Source organism: Antechinus flavipes, chromosome 5 (genome assembly GCF_016432865.1).
Source record: "Antechinus flavipes isolate AdamAnt ecotype Samford, QLD, Australia chromosome 5, AdamAnt_v2, whole genome shotgun sequence".
NCBI lineage: Eukaryota > Metazoa > Chordata > Mammalia > Dasyuromorphia > Dasyuridae > Antechinus > Antechinus flavipes.
In genome coordinates, this window is record NC_067402.1 from 258404057 (window position 1) to 258424917 (window position 20861).

Here is a 20861-nt window from a genome sequence, read left to right on the forward strand (position 1 = left end):
AAATAAGTTTGGCAGGTTTTTTTTTTTTTCATTAATTCACTTGATATTCTTCCCCTTTTGTTCTTTCAGATGAATTTTTATATTTTTTCTAGCTCTACAAAATAAGTTTGGCAGGTTTTTTTTTTTTTGCTGGATATAGCTCTTTCTGTTCATTACTGATCAGCTGGAACTGATTTGGATCCTGTCATTGCCAAAAATAGCCACTTCCATCAGAACTGATCCTCGTATAGTATTGTTGTTGAAATGTATAATGATCTCCTGGTTTTGCTCAGCATCAGTTCATGTAAATTTTTTCAGGCCTTTTGAAAATCACCTTGTTCTTCATTTTTTATGCAACAATAATATTCCACTATTTTCATATGTCACAATTTGTTCAGCCTTTCCCCAACTGGTGGGTATTCATTTTCCATTTCTTTGCTATTACAAAAAGATACATTACAAACTTTTTTTTTTTTTTAATATAAATGTGGGTCCTTTTTCTTCTTTTATGATTTCCTTAGGATACAGACCCAGTAATGGCATTGTTGGGTAAAAAAAAAAAAAGAAAAGTGAACATAGCATGTGTGGATTTATATTCAGGCTCCTTAGTTCTTTTTCTGGATGCAGATGGCATTTTCTGTCCAAAGACTATTGGAATTGCTTTGGATCACTGAACCTCTGAGAAGAACAAAGTCTTTCATAGTTGATAATTGTACATTCTTGCTATTACTATATACAAATTATTCTGGTTCTGCTGGTTTTGCTCAGCATCAGTTCATGTAAATTTTTTCAGGCCTTTTGAAAATCACCTTGTTCTTCATTTTTTATGCAACAATAATATTCCACTATTTTCATATGCCACAATTTGTTCAGCCTTTCCCCAACTGGTGGGTATTCATTTTCCATTTCTTTGCTATTACAAAAAGATACATTACAAACTTTTTTTTTTTAATATAAATGTGGGTCCTTTTTCTTCTTTTATGATTTCCTTAGGATACAGACTCAGTAATGGCACTGTCGGGTAAAAAAAAAAAAAGAAAAGTGAACATAGCATGTGTGGATTTACATTCAGCCTCCTTAGTTCTTTTTCTGGATGCAGACGGCATTTTCTGTCCAAAGACTATTGGAATTGCTTTGGATCACTGAACCTCTGAGAAGAACAAAGTCTTTCATAGTTGATAATTGTACATTCTTGCTATTACTATATACAAATTATTCTGGTTCTGCTGGTTTTGCTCAGCATCAGTTCATGTAAATTTTTTCAGGCCTTTTGAAAATCACCTTGTTCTTCATTTTTTATGCAACAATAATATTCCACTATTTTCATATGTCACAATTTGTTCAGCCTTTCCCCAACTGGTGGGTAGATATTCATTTTCCATTTCTTTGCTATTACAAAAAGATACATTACAAACTTTTTTTTTTTTTTTTCATTAATTCACTTGATATTCTTCCCCTTTTGTTCTTTCAGATGAATTTTTATATTTTTTCTAGCTCTACAAAATAAGTTTGGCAGGTTTTTTTTTTTTTTTTGCTGGGTATAGCTCTTTCTGTTCATTACTGATCAGCTGGAACTGATTTGGATCCTGTCATTGCCAAAAATAGCCACTTCCATCAGAACTGATCCTCGTATAGTATTGTTGTTGAAATGTATAATGATCTCCTGGTTTTGCTCATTTCACTTTGCATCAAGTCATGGAAGTCTCTCCAAGAGATGTCTTGAATTTCATCATCTGTTCATATGTTTTGACTTTCTTAAATTGTGGAATGGTTTCTATTCTTATAAATTTGACACCGTTCTTTATTTTACTCATTTAGAAATGAGTCTTTTATCAGAAACACTGGCTGTGACATTTTCCCAACTTTGTACTTTCCTTTTAATCTCGTTTCTGTTGGTTTTGTTTGTGCTGAAACAATATGTAATCAGAGTTGTCTATTTTGCATTACATAAGATTCTCTAGTTCTCTTGTCTTAAATGCCTTTTTTTTCAAAGATCTCATAGGCAAATTATCCCTTGATCTCCTAATTTGCCTATGGTATCAATCTTTATGCCCAAATCATGTACCCATTTTCACTCCTAAGCCACCATTCTTTTTTTTTTTTTTTTCATTAATTCACTTGATATTCTTCCCCTTTTGTTCTTTCAGATGAATTTTTATATTTTTTCTAGCTCTACAAAATAAGTTTGGCAGATTTTTTTGGAATAACACTGAACAGAAAGATCAATTTTAAGTAGAATTGTCATTTTTCTTATAATAGCTTGGCCCAACTATGAACAATTGATACTTTTCCAATTGTTTAGACTTGACTTTGTGTGCCAAGTGTTTTGTAATTGTGTTCATATAGTTCCTGGGTTTGTCTTGACAGAAAGACACCCAAATATTTTATGTGATCTATAGTTATTTTAAACCAAATTTCTATCTATTACTACTAGACTTTGTCAGTGATATTTAGAAATGACGATTTGTATGGGTTCATTTTATATCCTGCAACTTTGCTAAAGCTATTAGCTTTTCAGGTAGGTGTTTAGGTAATTTTCTAGTGTTCTCTAAACATAGAGAGTGTGCAATCTAATAGGGAGATAGAGCCTACACAGATAACTCTAATATGAAAAAATACACAGATACTTAACAGTTAAATATTTATTTATTTAACAGTATTAACAGTTTTAAGTATTTATTATTTAACAGTTAAATAATATAATAGCAAGTAAATAAAGAGTAAAGTCATATTGATATGTGAGGTATAAAATGGAAAAGAACATCAGTTATTAAGAATAAAAAATAAAAACTTTGTAAAGGTAGCATTTGTGCTGTATTTTAAAGGATGGGCATGAATTCATTAGGTCATGGAAGTCCAGGAGGACTGGAATGAAAATGAAAAACATGGAAATTGTGAGCAAAGAGGCAGGAAAATGACAGTGAAAAATCCAGTTTTACTGACAGTCAGTATATAGCAAAAAATATGTAAATATTTAAAAATAGGCTATTAAAATTGTAGGAGGACTTGCTTTGTGTGTGTGTATAAATAAATCTTGGAGCTTCATTTTCTTAATCGGTAAAAGATTAAGGATAATTTTGGATAAAAAAATTAATTTTGGGGAAATTATATTGTAAACTATATGCTCTACATTACTTAATGTGTATTATATATATATTGAATGCTAGCATAAAGTGTATGAATTTTACTTTGTTGACAATAGAAAAGCACTGAAGCGACTGACATGATTAGGTGATTAAAGTTCTCTCTTTCATGAAAAGAATGAGTAAAATAGTAGAATCTTTCTCTAAGTGACCAAAAATATTAACAATCTCACAAAATTTCTGCCTACTTTTTATAATTCTTCTATCAGCATGGCAGTTTTTATAATTCTTCTATCAGCATGGCATATACGATAGTACTAGTACTAGACATGATGCCATGAATACTTAAATACAAATTCTGCCTTATCTACCTACTAATTATGAATCTCAACAAGTCATCTAACTTCTCTGTGCCAGCTTGTTGCTTCTTTTGCTTTAAATCTTGGATCTTAGATATCCCCTACTGTCATATTCACAACCAATTACAATCAGTTTCCATAACAGCCCTGTTCTCCCCTACATCCTTGCTGCTTCAATTCTGTTGAATACTAAAATATATGAAGAATTGAAAGTTGCCAAGGAAAGCCCAATAACCAAGTCTGTTAAATCTGTAACTTAATATAGCATACTTTTCTAATTCTGGGTTAGGTCTCAATTTAGCTATCTATCATTCCTTCTGCAAAATAAAGTACCTGGGTTTTGTTTCTAATGCTCAGATGATTTTTTTTTAAACTTTCTTGTGGTGTTTGTTATATTTTTGTTTAAGTTCCCAAAAGTCTGGCTAATGATGAAATGAGGAAGGATATTGCTGTATATGAATGATTTATAAAACTTGTTCTTTAGAAAGAACAAGCGGTATTTCCATGCAACTATTGAGGTAAAACACATTTATGATACCTTTAAAGTAATTTAGCATATTTGTAATTTATGGGTATAAATTATAAATTAAATATATAATGTTTTTTTTAATCTTATTGTTGAGGTCTAGGTTTGGGGTACCTAAATGAAATTAGGGTTTAGTTAAGGTCTAGTGGCAGGTTTGGGGTACAGGGAGTCAAGCAAAGCTCCCCTGCAACCCCCTTGGATTCAGCGCAAGGATACGGCGGTAAATGGGGTCTAGTAGCAGCGCGAGTCCCCAATAAAAGCATTTATTGGCCCAAGAGCTAGATTGATAAAAGAGGTTTATTATTGGGTTTGGGAGATAGGTGAAGATAGAGATAGGTGAAGATAGAAATAAGGAGGGCACCGGACAGAGGGTCCAGTGGACAGAGGGTCCTCACATGGCTAGCATGTTTTAAATCTCTGCAAAGAGGGGTTCCCAGCATGGCCTTTTTATAATAGGAGACTTAGCTCGAGGGGCTTTTGGGTGTAGACCCAGGTGGGGCTGGGACAGGTCCGGATCTTCTATTGGAATTCAAAGGCACCAGGATTTGTGAGTCAAAGGGTAATTACATTCACTAGGAGGGGATGGGAATCTAGAAATTAATCTTTCCCACATCATTCCCCCCTCAAGCAGTTGGAACTTAAATTCATTTAAGGAAAAAGACATGAGGCAAAGTCTCTTATTGAGACAGAATTGAAGATTTTCTCCTTCCAGGATTTTCCAAGTTCAGGGGTCCCCTCTTCATCCCCCCCTCAAGCAGTCACCTCCAAAGGCATGTGGGAAAAGGGGCACCAATCTCCTCTTAACTGCTTCGAGCTGGCAAGGGTCGTAGAGATTTGGGGGTTCATGCCAGGGGGTGATGCATGAGGTGTAAGGTTTGGGGATGACATCTAAGGGGTGTGTGTCTCGGTCAGTCATTCCCAGTCAGTTCTCATGTTGCAACCAGGGTGTCATCCAGGGTGGATGGTGACAGCAGGAAATCCATCAGGTCCTTCTGTGGGCTGCCTATAAAAATGCTGATGGACCATCTAACAAGGAGAAGTAGGAGAAAATGCTGGGAGCAAAAGATTATTTGTCTATAGTAAAAAGTGTTAAGTAGCCTCGAGTTTAGTCCTTTCACTCTTAATTTCCAGGAAAGCTAATTTCTCCTGGTGTTGGTTCAGGGTGTAGACTCAGAAGTCAGGGGAAAAACTGGAACCTTTCCCAGTAAGATCTGGAGTGAAGCAAGGTTGCCCACTATCACCATTATTATTTAATATCGTATTAGAAACACTAGCCTCGGCAATAAGAGTCGAGAAAGATATTAAAGGAATTAGAGTAGGCAATGAGGAAACCAAACTATCACTCTTTGCAGATGATATGATGGTATACCTAGAGAACCCCAGAGATTCTACCAAAAAGCTATTGGAAATAATTCATAATTTTAGCAAAGTAGCTGGCTACAAAATAAATCCCCATAAATCCTCAGCATTTTTATACATCACCAACAAAACCCAACAGCAAGAGATACAAAGAGAAATTCCATTCAGAATAACTGTTGATACCATAAAATATTTGGGAATCTATCTACCAAAGGAAAGTCAGGAATTATATGAGCAAAATTATAAAAAAGTCTCCACACAAATAAAGTCAGACTTAAATAATTGGAAAAACATTAAGTGCTCTTGGATCAGCCGAGCGAACATGATAAAGATGACAATACTCCCTAAACTAATCTATTTATTTAGTGCTATACCAATCAGACTTCCAAGAAAATATTTTATTGATCTAGAAAAAATAACAACAAAATTCATATGGAACAATAAAAAGTCGAGAATCTCAAGGGAATTAATGAAAAAAAAATCAAATGAAGGTGGCCTAGCTGTACCTGATCTAAAATTATATTACAAAGCAGCAGTCACCAAAACCATTTGGTATTGCCTAAGAAATAGATTAGTGGATCAGTGGAAAAGGCTAGGTTCACAAGACAGAATAGTCAACTATAGCAATCTAGTGTTTGACAAACCCAAAGCCCCTAACTTCTGGGAAAAGAATTCATTATTTGATAAAAACTGCTGGGATAATTGGAAATTAGTATGGCAGAAATTAGTCATGGACCCACACTTAACACCATATACCAAGATAAGATCAAAATGGGTCTATGACCTAGGCATAAAGAACGAGATTATAAATAAATTAGAGGAACATAGAATAGTTTATCTCTCAGACTTGTGGAGGAGAAAGAAATTTGCGACCAAAGATGAACTAGAGACCATTACTTATCACAAAATAGAAAATTTTGATTACATCAAATTAAAAAGCCTTTGTACAAATAAAACTAATGCAAACAAGATTAGAAGGGAAGCAACAAACTGGGAAAATATCTTCACAGTTAAAGGTTCTGATAAAGGCCTCATTTCCAAAATATATAGAGAACTGACTCAAATTTATAAGAAATCAAGCCATTCTCCAATTGATAAATGGTCAAAGGATATGAACAGACAATTTTCAGAGGATGAAATTGAAACTATTACCACTCATATGAAAGAGTGTTCCAAATCATTATTGATCAGAGAAATGCAAATTAAGACAACTCTGAGATACCACTACACACCTGTCAGATTGGCTAAGATGACAGGAAAAAATAATGATGAATATATATATATATATATATATATATATATATATATATATATATATATATATATATATATATATATATATATATATATATATATATATATATATATATATATATATATATATATATATATATATATATATATATATATATATATATATATATATATATATATATATATATATATATATATATATATATATATATATATATATATATATATATATATATATATATATATATATATATATATATATATATATATATATATATATATATATATATATATATATATATATATATATATATATATATATATATATATATATATATATATATATATATTGAATGCTAGCATAAATTGTATGAATTTTACTTTGTTGATAATAGAAAAGCAGTGAAGCAACTGACATGATTAGGTGATTAAAGTTATCTCTTTCATGGAAAGAATGAGTAAAACAGTAGAATCTTTCTCTAAGTGACCAAAAATATTAACAATCTCACAAAATTTCTGCCTACTTTTTATACTTCTATCAGCATGGCATATATGATAGTACTAGTACTAGACATGATGTCATGAATACTTAAGTACACATTCTGCCTTATCTACCTACTAACTGTGAATCTCAACAAATCATCTAACTTCTGTGCCAGCTTGTCCCTTCTTTTGCTTTAAATCTTGGATCTTAGATATCCCCTACTGTCATATTCACGACCAATTACAATCAGTTACAATCAGAACAGCCCTGTTCTCCCCTACATCCTTGCTGCTTCAATTCTGTTGGATACTAAAATATATGAAGAATTGCAAGTTGCCAAGGAAAGCCCAATAACCAAGTCTGTTAAATCTGTAACTTAATATAGCATAATTTTTGTAATTCTGGGTTAGGTCTAAATTTAGCTATCGTTCCTTCTGCAAAATAAAGTACCTGGGTTTTGTAACAGTTATTTTCCTAATGCTCAGATGATTTTTTTTTTTAACTTTCTTTTGGTGTTTCTGTTATATTTTGGTTTAAGTTCCCAAAAGTCTGGCTAATGATGAAATGAGGAAGGATATTGCTGTATATGAATGATATATAAAGCTTGTTCTTTCTTAAAACTTGTTCTTCTTTAGAAAGAACAAGCGGTGTTTCCATGCAACTATTGAGGTAAAACACATTTATGATACCTTTAAAGTAATTTAGCATATTTGTAATTTATGGGTATAAATTATAAATTAAATATATAATGCTCTTTAAAATCTTATTGTTGAGGTCTAGATTTGGGGTACCTAAATGAAATTAGGGTTTAGTTAAGGTCTAGTGGCAGGTTTGGGGTACAGGGAGTTAAGCAAAGCTTCCCTGCAACCCCCTTGGATTCGGCGCAAGGATACGGCAGTAAATGGGGTCTAGTAGCAGCGCGAGTCCCCAATAAAAGCATTTATTGGCCCAAGAGCTAGATTGATAAAAGAGGTTTATTATTGGGTTTGGAAGTAAGGAGATAGGTGAAGATAGAAATAAGGAGGGCACCGGACAGAGGGTCCAGTGGACAGAGGGTCCAGTGGACAGAGGGTCCAGTGGACAGAGGGTCCAGTGGACAGAGGGTCCAGTGGACAGAGGGTCCTCACATGGCTAGCATGTTTTAAATCTCTGCAAAGAGGGGTTCCCAGCATGGCCTTTTTATAATAGGAGACTTAGCTCGAGGGGCTTTTGGGTGTAGACCCAGGTGGGGCTGGGACAGGTCCGGATCTTCTATTGGAATTCAAAGGCACCAGGATTTGTGAGTCAAAGGGTAATTACATTCACTAGGAGGGGATGGGAATCTAGAAATTAATCTTTCCCACATCATTCCCCCCTCAAGCAGTCCATGTGGGAAAAGGGGCGCCAATCTCCTCTTAACTGCTTCGAGCTGGCAAGGGTCGTAAAGACTTGGGGGTTCATGCCAGGAGGTGATGCATGAGGTGTGGGGTTTGGGGATGACATCTAAGGGGTGTGTGTCTCGGTCAGTCGTTCCCAGTCAGTTCTCATGTTGGAATCAGGGTGTCATCCAGGGTGGAGATGGCGACAGCAGGAAATCCATCAGGTCCCTTCTGTGGGCTGCCTATAAAAATGCTGATGGCCCATCTAACAAGGAGAAGTAGGAGAAAATGCTGGGAGCAAAAGATTATTTGTCTATAGTAAAAAGTGTTAAGTAGCCTCGAGTTTAGCCCTTTCACTCTTAATTTCCAGGAAAACTAATTTCTCCTGGTGTTGGTTCAGGGTGTAGACTAAGAAGTCAGGAGAATAATCAAGATAAGAATGCAGTTTAAGCTCTTAGAAATTTTTTAACTGTGCTGCCTTTCTTTAAAAAGAGTTGGTTCCTCAATAAGCAAAGATCCTAAGCCTTCCCCCCACTTCCCCACTCTTATGGGGGAGGTGTGGAAGGAATCAGAGGGAGTGCAAAGTATCTCAGCACTGCCAACCCAGCTTACCGGCCCCTGAGGTGTTGGGACTGTCCTGGGATAAAAAGGGAAACAGGGCCAGGCCCCAATTCCGTACCGGGAACAGGACGCCGGGGGCCAATTCAGCCCCTGTGGTGTGACGCAGTTTCTCCGTTGTTCCTCCTGCTCGAACTCAGGACAGAGATTAGGGTCTCCTCGGACAGTTTCCAGGACACCTATAGGCCTAAGTCTGGGAGAGATTTGTATTAAAAGGCGTTTCCATTCCAAATGTTTTTTTTTTCAGGAGGCAGAAGTTGCTCTGAGAAGAAAAGAGCTGAGCGTCTCTGGTTAGAGTTAAAGGGAAACCAACAGCTTTTAGCAGCAGAGTAGAAGAAACATTGAGGTTTGGAGATGGTGGGTGGGTCCTAGGTTTCACTAGGTTGAATCTTTCAGCTTTAAAAGAGACAAGAGTGCTGGCTGTGTTTTGCCTGGCCGCTTTTGCCTGAGGGCATAAGTGTTAATCAATCCCAGGATTCGAAAGAAAAAAAGCACTTTAAAGGATGTACTTGTCCAGAGAGACTGGAATTCAGCTAATCTATTCAGAGTTCAGGTGTTGAGATTGAGGCATTTTCCTCAAGCCCAGGTTTGTCTCAGGTGTTGAGATTGAGGCATTTTCCTCAAGCCCAGGTTTGTCTCAGGTGTTGAGATTGAGGCATTTTCCTCAAGCCCAGGTTTGTCTCTGCATTAAGAGACAGCTTAAAATCTCTACAGGGATGGGGAAGAAAGCTAATTCATGGCAAAACCCGAAAACTTTCCCATTCTATAACGTAACCTTCGTAGACGTCTCTAGAAGGTGTCACAAAGGCCCTCCCAGAGGGCTGTTTGCCAAAAGAAAAAAACAGGATTTTGTCCTCACAGCATCCTATGAGCGAGGAAGGCCCCTGAAGACTCCCGGAGTCTGTGAGCAATCTCAAATTAGCCCGGGGATTTGAGCCGCCCCCTCGTTGTAGAAGCATGATGTGGTGGGTTTGCCTCAGTGGAAACCTCCTAAGAGGGCCACCAACATTGAGGGCAAGGTAGCAAAGGAGAAGTGTGGTAGGAGTGGGTGTGTTCAATAGCTCTTCTCTTAACTCTAGACAGTATGCATATTCTATAGCCCCTGGGCTCCTTCCGGAGATAGCCCTGCTACCTTCCATCAACACACAGTGTAAAAAGCTCTAGGCCTAAACCTTAGCCTAATCAGGGCTTGATGAGATTCCCAGCTTTCTCAAAAGACAAGGTGGGAGTGGCCCTAAGTACTTGGGGGAAGTAAACCTTTAGAGAAAGAAACTCTAGCCCCAGGAAGTAAAAAAGTTAGCAGCAACCAAAGTCTGGCAGCAAATTAAAATATCTATTTAAGCCAGTTTTACTACAGATACCTATCCTTAAGTTTTAACCATTCCACCTTATGACCTATGCAGTCACACCTGAATTCAAAACTCCCAGCAAATATTAGCTGCAGTCCCTAAGGAGATAGTTTTGAATTTATATTTGAGTATTTTAAAGGCAAATGATCTGTGTGATGTTAAATATTTTTTTTCTGTAACTTCAAGGTTCGGAAGTAACTGAACCAAATTTCATATAACTTATAATTGCCCAACAGAGATGACAAATTTTAAGGTATAACTCAGTTACAAATTACCCAATACCTCTAGAAAACACACCATCTAAGTAGGGAGATACAACCCCAATCTCCCTTAAGGTAAACTACCAGCATTTTGTTTTAATAATCTATATTTTGTATTCCCATTTTAGTCCCTTAATAACTTCTCAAAGAATGGGGGAGGGAAAACAGGGAACAAGTCTAGAGAACTTGAGAAAAGCACACAGGAAAGATAGACCTCTTTCCTAAAGGAATTCACTGAATTCTTAAATGCCTTCAGTTTCTCCCATTAACTCATTTCTTGCTTCAGTCAAGGAATGAGGGGAGAAAAGGAAAAAAAAAAGCCACCTTCTAAAGAATTTAATTTGCCTTGACCTGGAATTTTATAGTGAAATGGACAAATCCCTCCTTTCCGCCTCGGGCCAGCAGAAGAAAGTTTGCTCAGCTAGATTGGGGATTTCTTTTGTATTTCAAAAGGCCGGCTCAACAATGCCTTTAGGATATCTGTTCCGGGAGGGGGTACCAAGAGGGTGGTACCTGAAACCATCTATCTATGATAATGCCCTGGTGGGATTTCTCCTCTTATCCTGTAAAACCCCCTATCCTCCTGTTGTAAAATGCTAATCACAGATCACAATGTAACAAGCCGAACAAAAAATATTTATAAGGCTGTCTTTAGTTCTGTAAAGGGACAGAATTCGATTAGAACTCCGTCCCGAGCTCGGTACCAAATAAATTCTAAATCTTGAATTTTATTGCCTGGGTTATTTCAATAGTAGGTTATTTTAAATCTATTGAGAAAGTGATCTTTTGGTATATAATCTTAGGATTTGTATATAGAGTCTATTTTATCAGTGCCAAAGAATCTGAATTCTAAATATTCTGCTACTGCCCCACAGATTTTAAACTCCTAATATGTTTCTTTACTTGTGTTTTTCTCTATACAGATTCAATTTACCTTTGGAAAAATAAGAAGGTACTTCTTACATATAAACTATCAGTAGAATTTAAACATTCACAATGGACACGATTCAAAAGAGAATTTAAGCATTTAGAAAAGATAGTTACTGGACTACAGGAAAAATTCTCAGAAAGAAGGAAAACTAAATACCAGTTAAAGAATCAAAAAGCAGAATGTAATTGAGAACTCTATGGAGGCAGAAATAATTTCCAATTAGTGCTCACTCTTATTTCATCATATTATTTTTGAAGCACAAAGAGTCTTTAATTAAGATATATTTATCAAGTGCCTTGTGTGAGACTAGCATTGTTGTGGGTACTGAAGCTCTAAGACAAAAATCAAGTGCCATCAGGAAGTTTACATTCCATTCGAGAATACAGGATATACATTCCATTCGAGAATACAGGATATACATTCCATTCGAGAATACAGGATATACATTCCATTCGAGAATACAGGATATACATTCCATTCGAGAATACAGGATATAAATACAATACAATAAAGTCTTGGAAATTTGGAGCAGGAAGCAGGACATGGTTTTCAAAGGAAATTAGTAGCAGCAACTTCAGAAGAAGGTACTGAAGCAGAATTTAAAGAAACAAGAAATTCTAATGGAGGGGAAGCTTAGGAAAGCAGCAATGCACTCCAGGCTGAGAAGACACCCTGCACAAGGGTGTGGCTTTGGGAAATGGGAGTTATGTGTTGTCCTGTGTAGAAGCAAAAGTTGGTTTGATTGGAATTTCATTATTTTGATTGAAATGTAGACTGCAAGAAGGCGAGTGATGTTTAATAAAGTTAGAAAGGTATTTTCTGTTTCTGATATGCTGTAAATATCTGCTTTTTCCAAATCCTTATGTCTTAGTCCCCTGCTATACAGAATACTTTGTGAAACTTTAGGGCAGCTAAGAGAAGAATATGACATGGCCTGAGCTGTCATGGAGTTTACACCCTTGGAAATGGTATTGTTTCTTCTCTTGATGATCTTATCTGCTCTTCATGAGTTTCCTTAACACTCTTGTGGAGGAATGATTTCCACAGTGATATATACTCAACCCTAATCTCTCTCTCTCTTGAGCTCCTTCCATACCTCACCAATGTTGTTTTGGATATCTCAAATGGGATGTGCCACATGCATTTTGACTTAACAGAATTATCTTTTCTTCCTAAGCCCTCCCTGATGTGGAAAAGATTCCTTTCTAGTTTCCCACCCCCTCCTAATGAATGTAATTATTCTTTAACTCACAAATCCAGCTAATCTCTCGAGCTAAATCTCCCATTATAAAAGGGACATGCTGCGACCCCCTCTTTGCAGAGGTCCCAAACATGCCAGCCATGTGAGGACCCTCTGTCCACTGGACCCTCTGTCTGGTGCCCTCCTTAACTCTGCCTTCACCTATCTCCTTACTACCACTACTAGACTTCATTTACCGCCGTATCCTTGCGCCGAATCCAAGGGGGTTGCAGGGGAGCTCTGTTTGACTCCCTGTACCCCAAACCTGCCACTAGACCTCAGCAATCTAATTTCATTTAGGTAGCCCAAATCTAGACCTCAACATCCCCTCTTTGGAATGTCCCTATTATCAGTGACAGCACTTTCCTCTGATTCACCCAGGACTGTAACCTTAATAACATCCTTAACTCCTTTTGATAATGACAAATTTTCTGCTTTTGTAGCATCTGTCATAACGGTCCATTTCAATCTAATAATAATCATCAGTATAATGCAGGCATTCATTGCTTCTTGTTTATATTATTGTACTTGCCTTCTTCTTTCTTTCTTTAAATGAAGTCCTTCCATACACTAATCCCTTCTTCAAAGGTGCCAAAGTGATTTTCCTCAAGCATAAATTTTACCATGTCATTTCTCCTCCTCATGTAGTAGTATTGGCTCCCTATCACCAGTTTTCTCACACTTTACTCCTCTACCTAATTCTTCAATCCACCTATACTGGCCTACCTGCTATTCTTTTTCTTTGTTTTAAGAGTATTTTCCCTTATGGTACATAAAGACTTGTTTGAACATTTATTTTTTAAACATTTTGAGTTCCAAATTTCCCCTCATCCTCCTCTTCTTCCCCCACCTCTGTAAAACAATACCAGTTTTATATTGATTATTTAGGTGCTGTCATGGAAAGCATCTAAATGTATTTCCATCTTAGTCCTGGTGTGAGAGAAGAAACAATTTAAACTGAAAAAAAGCTATGAAAAATCTAAAGTGAAAATCGTATACCTTGGCCTGCATTCAGGCTTCATCAGTTCTTTCTCTGGATGTGGGTAGCATTTTTCATCATGAGTCCTTTGCGATTAGATCATTGTAGTGCTGAAAAGAGATAAATTACCGATAGATGATCATCACTCAATAGTAATGAACAGTGTGCTGATTCTGCTTATTTAACTTTCCAGGTTTTTTCTGAAATTTGACTGCTTGTCAATTTTCAGTCCCTTTAGTAACCAGGTGACTTTTCTTATATTGAAATAGCCCAGGCAATAGAATTCAAGACAGCTGCAATGAGGAAGATTTAGAATTTATTTGGTACTGAGCTCGGGATGGAGTTCTAATCGAATTCCGTGCCTTTACAGAACTAAAGACAGCCTTATAAACATTTTTTTTGTTTGGCTTTGTTACATTGGAATCTGTGATTAGCATTTTACAACAGGAGGGTGGGAGCAGATATTCTACATAGATAGATCACTGCCCCAGTAGATCCATATTGAGCACCGCCCACCTGGAACAGATAACCTTAAGGGCATTGTTGAGCCGGTTTTTTGAAATACAAAAGAAATCTCCAATCTAACAAAGCAAACTTTCTTCTGCTGGCCCGAGGCGGAAAGGAGGGATTTGTCCATTTCAATATTACCTCCCAGATATTCGATATGTAACTTGCTTTCATAAATTTTATTTATATGTTTTACCCATGTAGAACATAAGCTCCTTGAAAGCAGGGATTGGTGGGTTTTGACTTTGTTTATATCCCCAATGCTTTACACAGTACTCGGTACATAGGAAGCACTTAATGAATTCTTGTTTACTAATAATGGCTTGACTTATTGGGAGTTCTATAATATACAATATTAATTTGTAAACAGCATGCATAATCTCTCATGATTTTCCTATGGGAGTATTTGAGAATGTCCTACTGAAAATATAAAGGATAGGGAGAAATGAATCATTCCTTATGGTTCTAATGCAACATTATTAAAGGTTATATTCCTTATTGTTAAATATAATTATTTCATTTTCTCATTCATCATTGAAATTTATGAAAACATTGTCTCAATACCTCAATCGTGGAGGGTTGTGAAATACTGAATATAATAAGTCAAAAAATAGAAACAATAGACATAACACATCTCTAATGAAATTTGGTCACCTTAGTTTTCATTTCAAACTCTGATTACCACTCCAGAGAATTGTCTTCTTCAGTATGAGTAGTATAGGCAGGACTCTTGATTCTCAGACACCTCCATTTAACATGCAGTCTGCATCTTCAAACCTTAAAATAGTGGTAAAAACAAGACTGTAAGCAGATGCTTTGACTAGTACTGGATTTGAAATATTGGTATAGATATCGTAAAAAGTAAAAAAAATAATCTTGATGGATTTGGCTCTTTTCAACAATATAAAATTATTCAGACTAATTCCAGTTGATCTGTGATGGAGAGAACCATCTGCATCCAAAAAGAGCACCGTGGGGACTGAATGTAAGTCTCAACATAGTATCACCTTTTTTTTTTTTTTTTTTTTTTTTTTTTTTTTTTTTTTTTTTTTTTTTTTTTTTTTTTTTTTTTTTTTGGTTGTTCTTGTTTGCTTGTCTTTCCTCATTTTTTTCCCTTTTTGATTTGATTTGTTTCTTACACAGCATGATATATGTGGAAATATGTACAGAACAATTGCACAAATTTAACATATATTGGATTACTTAATATAGATTGGATTACTGTCTAGGGGAACAGAAGGGAGAAAAAAATTCAGAAAAAAAGCTATGAAAAATCTAAAGTGAAAATCGTATACCTTGGCCTGCATTCAGGCTTCATCAGTTCTTTCTCTGGATGTGGGTAGCATTTTTCATCATGAGTCCTTTGCGATTAGATCATTGTAGTGCTGAAAAGAGATAAATTACCGATAGATGATCATCACTCAATAGTAATGAACAGTGTGCTGATTCTGCTTATTTAACTTTCCAGGTTTTTTCTGAAATTTGACTGCTTGTCAATTTTCAGTCCCTTTAGTAACCAGGTGACTTTTCTTATATTGAAATAGCCCAGGCAATAGAATTCAAGACAGCCGCAATGAGGAAGATTTAGAATTTATTTGGTACCGAGCTCGGGACAGAGTTCTAATCGAATTCCGTGCCTTTACAGAACTAAAGACAGCCTTATAAACATTTTTTTGTTTGGCTTTGTTACATTGGAATCTGTGATTAGCATTTTACAACAGGAGGGTGGGAGCAGATATTCTACATAGATAGATCAGTCTCCAGCACTGCCCCAGTAGATCCATATTGAGCACCACCTACCTGGAACAGATAACCTTAAGGGCATTGTTGAGCCGGTTTTTTGAAATACAAAAGAAATCCCCAATCTAACAAAGTAAACTTTCTTCTGCTGGCCCGAGGCGGAAAGGAGGGATTTGTCCATTTCAATATTACCTCCCAGATATTCGAAATGTAACTTGCTTTCATGAATTTTATTTATATGTTTTACCCATGTAGAACATAAGCTCCTTGAAAGCAGGGATTGGTGGGTTTTGACTTTGTTTATATCCCCAATGCTTTACACAGTACTCGGTACATAGGAAGCACTTAATGAATTCTTGTTTACTAATAATGGCTTGACTTATTGGGAGTTCTATAATATACAATATTAATTTGTAAACAGCATGCATAATCTCTCATGATTTTCCTATGGGAGTATTTGAGAATGTCCTACTGAAAATATATAGGATAGGGAGAAATGAATCATTCCTTATGGTTCTAATGCAACATTATTAAAGGTTATATTCCTTATTGTTAAATATAATTATTTCATTTTCTCATTCATCATTGAAATTTATGAAAACATTGTCTCAATACCTCAATCGTGGAGGGTTGTGAAATACTGAATATAATAAGTCAAAAAATAGAAACAATAGACATAACACATCTCTAATGAAATTTGGTCACCTTAGTTTTCATTTCAAACTCTGATTACCACTCCAGAGAATTGTCTTCTTCATTATGAGTAGTATAGGCAGGATTCTTGATTCTCAGACACCTCCATTTAACATGCAGTCTGCATCTTCAAACCTTAAAATAGTGGTAAAAACAAGACTGTAAGCAGATGCTTTGACTAGTACTGGATTTGAAATATTGGTATAGATATAGTAAAAAGTAAAAAAAATAATCTTGATGGATTTGGCTCTTTTCAACAATATAAAATTATTCAGACTAATTCCAGTTGATCTGTGATGGAGAGAACCATCTGCATCCAAAAAGAGCACCGTGGGGACTGAATGTAAGTCTCAACATAGTATCACCTTTTTTTTTTTTTGGTTGTTCTTGTTTGCTTGTCTTTCCTCATTTTTTTCCCTTTTTGATTTGATTTGTTTCTTACACAGCATGATATATGTAAAAATATGTAGAGAACAATTGCACAAATTTAACATATATTGGATTACTTAATATAGATTGGATTACTGTCTAGGGGAATGGGTGGGGGAACAGAAGGGAGAAAAAAATTCAGAAACAAGGTTTTGCAAGGATAAGTGTTACACTATATTTGCATGTATTTTGAAAATAAAGACATTTTTAAAAATACAGTACAATAGGAAAACTATTAAATAAAAAAGATTCCTGAAAATTAAAATGAAAGTATCTCTCACAAAATTCCCTGCAGAATTTCCTCTTGACTATTTAAAAAAAAAATCCATTTTAGTAATCTTTCAATTACTTGCATTTTTTTTTTCCAAATGTAATGCTGAACTATAGATTGGAAGATGAAAAACTACAGAAAGAAATGTATTGCCCTTCTTGTGGAAGTTCTGCTCTACTTAATCAATCAGACATCAAAATTAAACCTTCAGTTGGAATGAGAAAAGTGGCTTCTTTTAAAGTACCAACCAATAGATAAGATTGACATCCTGTCAATTCAGCTTTCTAAAGCTGAAGATGAGATCTACCAACTACTTGATTCCCTTAAAATGAAGACATTACTTGGGGAAAAAACACAGAATTAAAGCAGTCCAACAATGAATTAAAGGAACTCAAAAATGAAAATCATATAGAAAAGAAAAAAATTGAATAGATCATTTCTCATAAAAGACTTCCATGAAAGAAGGATTAACCCAAATGCAGAGGGAAATTGAGCTGTTTCCAAAACCATTTAAAGATGCCCAAAACAAAGAGTTCTTCAAAGTTGTGATATTGAATCATGTCCAGATGCAGTTTAAGGATAGCTCCATGATCCTTTATGCTACCAAAAAAAAAAAAAAAAAAAAAAAAAAAAAAAAAATTGTAAATAAAGTCGATTGATAAGTATCGATTTAAGAGAGCATTTACATAAATTTGAAAATGAGAAGGCAAAAATAAAGATAGGTCTTCAAATAATATTATCTGATAAACAATTAACATTTGGAAATGAATTTTAAAGTTATTTTGATCAAGATAAATTAGGAATCTGAATTGTCAACAGGTTTCTGATATTAGTAACTTTCGATGTAAAAATTATGACATGCAAAAAAGAAGAATGAAGCATTCATGATGAAAATCAACCCATTATCCCCTTTTTTAGACAAGATGACTCATTTTGATTAAAAATATTATGTAGGTAGCCCATGAAATTTTAAATGTGTAGTATTGGTTAATGAATGTAGATGAAGTTAAGCACTTGTAAATAAATACTGATCAATTTGTAGTTCTAATAATTTGCCTAGTATTCCATGAAGTGCTGCAGTGGAATAAATCATTAGAAATGCTGAAACAAGATAAATCCTGAAACAATATGCTAGGCGTAATGTAGCAATTCAAATGTAGCTCATCCAAATTGAGATAATGTAGGACATTATAACTACCCTTTTCATAACCACTGAAACATGTTTATCAATCAAATTTAATTCAAACAAGTGTGGAATGATTTTGGAAATATTAAACAGTTGATCATATTTTTAATTAAAAATTAATTTAAAATTTAGGACAATAATTCTCTTCAAAGAGACTGTGATTGTGCATTAAGAATTAATTTTGGAATGTGGTAATAAAGCCATTTTTTATTTGATTCCTTACTACATATTTATTAATGTCAGCATTTTTTTTTTTTTGGTTGTTCTTGTTTGCTTGTCTTTCCTCATTTTTTTCCCTTTTTGATTTGATTTGTTTCTTACACAGCATGATTATTTATGTACAGAACAATTTCACAAATTTAACATATATTGGATTACTTAATATAGATTGGATTACTGTCTAGGGGAAAGGGTGGGGGAACAGAAGGGAGAAAAAAATTCGGAAACAAGGTTTTGCAAGGATAAGTGTTACACTATATTTGCATGTATTTTGAAAATAAAGACATTTTTAAAATACAGTACAATAGAAAAACTATTAAATAAAACAGATTCCTGAAAATTAAAATGAAAGTATCTCTACAAAATTCCCTGCAGAATTTCCTCTTGACTATTTAAAAAAAAAATCCATTTTAGTAATCTTTCAATTACTTGCATTTTTTTTTTTTTGGTTGTTCTTGTTTGCTTGTCTTTCTTTCCTCATTTTTTTTCCCTTTTTGATTTGATTTGTTTCTTACACAGCATGATATATGTAAAAATATGTAGAGAACAATTGCACAAATTTAACATATATTGGATTACTTAATATAGATTGGATTACTGTCTAGGGGAATGGGTGGGGGAACAGAAGGGAGAAAAAAATTCAGAAACAAGGTTTTGCAAGGATAAGTGTTACACTATATTTGCATGTATTTTGAAAATAAAGACATTTTTAAAATACAGTACAATAGAAAAACTATTAAATAAAACAGATTCCTGAAAATTAAAATGAAAGTATCTCTACAAAATTCCCTGCAGAATTTCCTCTTGACTATTTAAAAAAAAAATCCATTTTAGTAATCTTTCAATTACTTGCATTTTTTTTTTCCAAATGTAATGCTGAACTATAGATTGGAAGATGAAAAACTACAGAAAGAAATGTATTGCCCTTCTTGTGGAAGTTCTGCTCTACTTAATCAATCAGACATCAAAATTAAACTTTGGAATGAGATAAGTGGCTTCTTTTAAAGTACCAACCAATAGATAAGATTGACATCCTGTCAATTCAGCTTTCTAAAGCTGAAGATGAGATCTACCAACTACTTGATTCCCTTAAAATGAAGACATTACTTGGGGAAAAAACACAGAATTAAAGCAGTCCAACAATGAATTAAAGGAACTCAAAAATGAAAATCATATAGAAAAGAAAAAATTGAATAGATCATTTCTCATAAAAGACTTCCATGAAAGAAGGATTAACCCAAATGCAGAGGGAAATTGAGCTGTTTCCAAAACCATTTAAAGATGCCCAAAACAAAGAGTTCTTCAAAGTTGTGATATTGAATCATGTCCAGATGCAGTTTAAGGATAGCTCCATGATCTTTTATGCTACCAAAAAAAAAAAAATTGTAAATAAAGTCGATTGATAAGTATCGATTTAAGAGAGCATTTACATAAATTTGAAAATGAGAAGGCAAAAATAAAGATAGGTCTTCAAATAATATTATCTGATAAACAATTAACATTTGGAAATGAATTTTAAAGTTATTTTGATCAAGATAAATTAGGAATCTGAATTGTCAACAGGTTTCTGATATTAGTAACTTTCGATGTAAAAATTATGACATGCAAAAAAGAAGAATGAAGCATTCATGATGAAAATCAACCCATTATCCCCTTTTTTAGACAAGATGACTCATTTTGATTAAAAATATTATGTAGGTAGCCCATGAAATTTTAAATGTGTAGTATTGGTTAATGAATGTAGATGAAGTTAAGCACTTGTAAATAAATACTGATCAATTTGTAGTTCTAATAATTTGCCTAGTATTCCATGAAGTGCTGCAGTGGAATAAATCATTAGAAATGCTGAAACAAGATAAATCCTGAAACAATATGCTAGGCGTAATGTAGCAATTCAAATGTAGCTCATCCAAATTGAGATAATGTAGGACATTATAACTACCCTTTTCATAACCACTGAAACATGTTTATCAATCAAATTTAATTCAAACAAGTGTGGAATGATTTTGGAAATATTAAACAGTTGATCATATTTTT

The 20861-nt window shown here is 34.5% G+C and overlaps 2 long non-coding RNA genes across 3 annotated transcripts in view; one reads left to right on the top strand and one right to left on the bottom strand.

Moving 5' to 3' along the window:
- Window positions 1-9081: 9081 nt before the first annotated feature.
- LOC127564431 (uncharacterized) lies at window positions 9082-10535 on the top strand. The gene is made up of 2 exons (XR_007954264.1): window positions 9082-9573; window positions 9662-10535. It is a non-coding gene; the product is annotated as an uncharacterized LOC127564431 (long non-coding RNA).
- A 1131-nt stretch (window positions 10536-11666) lies between these two features.
- The window catches only part of LOC127564429 (uncharacterized), a 120038-nt gene continuing 110843 nt past the window's right edge, over window positions 11667-20861 (bottom strand). Inside the window, exons 3-4 of one of the 2 annotated variants that reach the window (XR_007954262.1) lie at window positions 14941-15063; window positions 11667-13889 (exon numbers count right to left, since the gene is read on the bottom strand). This is a non-coding gene — a long non-coding RNA (uncharacterized LOC127564429). Of the gene's footprint in view, window positions 13890-14940; window positions 15064-16731; window positions 16855-20861 lie in introns of both variants that reach the window. The other variant, XR_007954261.1, reaches the window with a different exon arrangement.